At 40.6% G+C, this 5439-nt stretch overlaps 1 pseudogene; it reads right to left on the reverse strand.

Moving 5' to 3' along the window:
• Positions 1-4457: 4457 nt before the first annotated feature.
• LOC138259602 (ATP synthase F(0) complex subunit B1, mitochondrial pseudogene) lies at positions 4458-5141 on the reverse strand (annotated as a pseudogene).
• Between the last annotated feature and the right edge of the window lie 298 nt (positions 5142-5439).

Below are 5439 nucleotides of genomic sequence, written 5' to 3' on the forward strand. Positions count from 1 at the left end.
TGATGACATTGCCAGTGAGTCTTCTGTTTCATATCTTTCTTAGAGACTGTGTTAATTATTCTCTTATTGCCGCTGTTAATGGGTCTCCACTCCTGCTCTTTCTCTCTCTCTCATAGGCAGTATCAATGAGTTTCATGCTCTAACTCACTCTCTTGGACCATTGCAAAGATTGTCTTGCTCCAGCTTGTTTTCGCAAATAGAGTCATTGAGCCTCCTTCACCTATTTTCTCATAGATGGTGTCTCCTGTTTGACACCTCCCTTTGAGACAGTATCAGTGAGTCATCTGTTCTGCCGCTCTCTCAGACAGTGTCAAGGAGTCTCCTACTCTACTTCTCTCTCACAGACAGTGTCAATGTGCCTCATTTAACTCTCACTCATAAATCACCAATGAGTTGTCATCTCTACCTCACGCTTCTAGACCATGTCAAAAATTCTCCTGCGTCACCTCACTCTCACAAATAATGTCATTCAATCCCCTGGGCCAACTCTCTTATAGATGGGGTCAGTGAATCTCCTGCTCCACATCTCTCTTTGAGAGTGTGTCAGTGAGTTCCTGCTCCACCTCTTACTTAGGCACAGTGTCAGTAATTAGTTAGCTTCAGCTTACGCACTTTCATAGACTATGTCTACAAATTTTCTGCTCCACCTCGCCCGTACAGATGATGTAAATCAGTTCACACTATTCCACTCCAATTTTCTCTCAGAGACAGTTGTAGTGATGTTCTTCCTCTCTCTCCTAGGGTGAACATAGACATATAAAATGTAATCATTTATATGTGAAAATGTATCCTAGTTCCTAATTTTCAATTATATAACAAGAGGGAATAAATACCAAATGTTATGCCAAAGAGAGTGGCCTACAGTCAAGCTTCAGAACTCTGATTCAAATCTTTCTACTTCCAACAGTGAAACAGCTGTTGTATCTGTGAATCAGTCCCTGCCTTGTCATTAACACAAGCACAAGATGTTCACAATATGATAGAGTTCCCTCAAAACATCTAGGAATACCTAACACTGGCCTAACTTTAGCTCTGTGTTTTAAAACTTCAGTGCTGGTAATATGTTGGGGACCATTGGCCATGACAGGGATTGGTAAGCCTACAGAGTCTGAATCAAACTCTTGTCTGCCCAGTCTATATCAGTGAGTTGGGAATTTGCTGCGCTGCCATAGCAAATATTGTATCACTCTTTTTGTCGTCATTCGCCTTTCAATGTAGTTTACATATTAACCAGGGTGTCCTTGGCCATCTGAATTCACTTCTGTTGATTCAGTTCTGGTAGGAGGATTCCTATGCCGAACTTTTCCCTCACTTTTAGTTTAATCATCAAACTTCTACTGTTTGTTTGTCCACTAACTGGGAAAAACAGACATAGATCATACATTTTAATACTTGGATAGGGCTTCAGGTCCATTTAACATATCTTGTCCACTGTTTTCAGCCATTCATGGATAGTAGGGAGTTACAATGTAACCACTTTACACAGATGTCCCTTCTAGCAATGAGCATCTAGTAAAATAAAAGCCCTGTCAAGGATGAAGGGGTGCATGCATTAATCTGAATTTCAGTGCCACACATATTCCAGTAAAATCTTAGTTTATGTCTCAGAGACAGAATTTCTAACATAATGGCACTTGCCATTCCAATATTTCTCTATCTCTGGGCAGCTTACAAAGATGTGAATGTCATTGGCACTTTTCTCTCCCCATGTTTGACATCAGGGTGAATATCCTCCAGTGAACTGTGTTATTTTTTCTGGTGTCACATAAATCCTATGTAGAGTATAAAAATGTTAAATAGTTAATGTAGTGTGGTGAGGGAGGGAGGTGACAGAACTGTGTACGGATGTGTGCAACTTATAGTAAATTGAAGGGGGTGCATACATTATAAATGTAAGTTATAAATAGTGATGCATAAATTAGAAATGTAAGTTAAAACTGGTGGTGCATAAATTATATAATTAAGGTATAACTAGAACTTTAGAATGTATATTGTTTGTGTAGTTTATGTTTAGCTTGTATAAAAATAATAATGTTTTCCTAACTATAACTAAGATTTGACCATTGTTTTCATTGAATTCCAATGGTGTTTATTTTTTTATTTTAAAAAGTTTTTCAAATTGTATAGTGTAGTATTGTTGAGTAGAGAGTAATTAAGTGGAGGGTCATAGAGTATAATGGAAAAGAGTGTTGTACACTATAGTGTCATCCAGCGGAGTGTCGTAGAGTGAAACAGAGTGGAGTGGCATAGAGTGGAATAGCATAGAGTGGAGTGATGTGGAGTGGTATAGAGTGGAGTTGCACAGAGTTGAGTGGTATAGAGTGGAGTGGCATACAGTGGAGTGGCATAGAGTAGAACAGTGTGTAGTGGAATTTTGTAGATTGGTGTACAGTGGAATGACAGAGTAAAACAGTGTAGAGTTGAGTGGCATACAGTGGAATGGCATACAGTAGAGTGGAATAGAGAGGGGTGGCATAGAGAGGAATAGCATAGAGTGGGGCAGGGTAGAAATAATAAATGAAGCGTTCCTAACTATAACTAAGATTTGACCGTTGTTTTTCTATCGAATTTCAAGATTTTTTAGTTTTTAATAAAAAAGTGATTCAAATCATGGAGTGAAGTATCATTGAGTGCGGCATCGTTAAGTAAAGGGTCATAGAGTATGGTGGAATAGTGTGTCAGACTGTAGTGTAATACGGTCGAGTGCTGTAGAGTGGAGTGGATACAGGGGAGTGGCATAGACTGTAGTTGCCTAGAGTGGAGTGGCAAAGAGTGGAATAATGTTGAGTGGAGTGTCGTACACTGAAATGGCATACAGTGGATTGACATAGAGTAGAATATGGTACAGTGGAGTGCACAGAGTAAAGTGCCACAGAGTAAGATTAGAGTTCAGTGGTGTACAGTGGAGTGGTGTAGACTTAGTGGCACAGAGTCGAGCAGTGTGTCACACAGTACAGAGTAGTGCCATAGAGTTGAATACTGTTAAGTGGAGTGGTGTAGAGTGGAGTGGCGTAGAGTGCAATAACATACATTGGAGTGGTTTGAAGAGAATAGCATACAGTGCAGTGGCATAGAGTGGAATGGCGTAGAATGGAGTGGCAAAGAATGGAGCAGCACATAGTAAAGTGGAATACAGTCGAACTCCACAACAGCTGAACACATTTTCATGAGAAAACATATGGATCCTTTCCACACCATAATCTAAATTCATGCCAGATTTCATGAAAATATGTTCATCCGTTTTGGCAATACAGCTGTCTAACAAGTCCAAAATAGTCCACTGAAAATTAATTGTGGAAAAACATGTTTTAGAACCCCCCTTTCTTCTTTGCTCTCCCTTGACGAACCACTGCAAAACTCTGCATTGTCTACCAATGTAGAAAAGGCAATAGTTCTGCAGTTTCATGGAGATTTATCAAACAAAAGCAGTTATTAGCACGTAAAAATCTGAGTAATTCCTTTCTCTGGGAATCCTAACTATAGCTACAGAGTGGCTATCATTAGATAGATAGATAGATAGATAGATAGATAGATAGATAGATAGATAGATAGATAGATAGATAGATAGATAGATAGATAGATAGATAGATAGATAGATGTTTCTTTTTTAGGGAAACCTCCCATGTTTTTATGTTACTTCTATTTTCTCTTTACAACTACCCAAACCTAATCCCCAAAACTACCATTACCTTCCTTTATCACTACTAACCCCTAAACCCTAAAATGTTCCTTACCTCTCTTTATCACTGCCCACTCTTACACCCTAAAATTACCCTTACCTCCTTTTACAGCTCCCAACCCTAAATCCCAAAATTATCCTTACCTACCGTTACCACTACCTCCCACTACACCCCAAAATTACCCTTATCTCCCCTTACCACTACCCTCAGCCACACCTTTTTAAAATACCATAAAAATTATGTTATTAAAAAATCCCTGCTTGGCAAAGGAATGGGTGGTAAAGGTGAAAATACTTATCCGTGTGGTACTTAGGTGGGTGATAAAGGCATTGTGTGGTAGAGGCTTCGTGAGATAAAGACTTTGAGTTAAAGACTGTTTCACGTTTATCGGGCTCCGGTTACGGTGAAATCAGAAGGTCGATCTCTTCCCTCTGTACAGATGCTATGAGTAGGAGCACAAAGCTGGTTGATTGGGTTTGGGATGTAAACCCGTTATTGCAGTGTACGTGAAGAGTACTATGGCTTTCGTTAACGTAGGCGCTGCAAGTGTGTGAACTATAGGTGGCGCTTTGTGTTCAAGCCACGCCCGACCAAGACAACATGAAGTGGGATGATTCCTCACACTGGAGCCCAAACAATGCGTATGCATTCCATTACCATGGCTCCTGGTGACGCAGCTATCCTCCGTCATCAGGGCACATCGTCGGCGTGTTTCTTTTTTTAGTGTAGAAATAATTGAATTAGATTATTTAATACAGGGCACGATATCAGAACAGCTCAAGACCAGTTTCTCTCTAACATGAGGTGTAAAATTGTTTGCATTTTCAAACTGGTTGGTGCAGTATTAGATAGCGCCTTGAACTCCGCGATACAATTTACAATCCTTTTCTTATCATCGTGTGCAGTGATACTCTAACTCACGTTTTTCTCCACCCATGATTTCACTGTGTCACGGTCGCCTTGTTCCCGACGGAAACTTCATATGCTGCAGGTTGACTTGACAGTCTAAGCGCTTCTTCACCTCATGATAAACTGTGAGAAGCCTTTGCCGGTAATTAGACTGCAGTAGCATGACAACGGTGTTTGCCAAGACTGTAATGGTGTCCCGCAGCTGTACTTTGGTCTCCTCTGCAATTTCCAATCAAGGGCATCAATTGCAAAATATTTACCTCTTGTGCTTTAGCAAGTTTCTCCTCTTTCTATTTATCAGCAGAAGGTGCTACTTTGGACCGACATTTCTTAATTCCAAACATTATGGCAATATCGATGGATGCAGCAGCAATGGTTGCATGGTTACATAAGTGCATTTTTTCTTCTTCCAGAAAGCATATACAGCAGTAGCCCAGTGCCAAGCATACCGGGGCCTGTAATCCCTGTATTGGGTGAGATACAGGCGCTGAAAAATTCTTCTGGTACCAGCCCATGGCGGACTCTGCCTCCTTTCTTTGGAAGCGGCGGCAAGGGAGCCGCACGTTATTGGCCAGTGTGAAGAGGTCTTTCTTATGTCGTCATGCATGCAGGAAACTGACACTGGGGCATATATATTTTTAAGGCAGAAGGCGAAGAGTCGCCCTGGACAACATACCTGCAAGTCTCCTGCGTGCTGTTGTCACCACCAGCCGCACGAACACTTCTCTGCGTCCTGACTCATCAACACTCTAATCGCAGGTGTAATGTTAATAACTTTCATTATATGACAATATATTTACTACTTCTACGTTTCTTAATGTTGTAGCGAAATTAATTCATAAAACTCAAT

This window comes from Pleurodeles waltl, chromosome 2_1, assembly GCF_031143425.1.
Source record: "Pleurodeles waltl isolate 20211129_DDA chromosome 2_1, aPleWal1.hap1.20221129, whole genome shotgun sequence".
NCBI classification, from domain to species: domain Eukaryota; kingdom Metazoa; phylum Chordata; class Amphibia; order Caudata; family Salamandridae; genus Pleurodeles; species Pleurodeles waltl.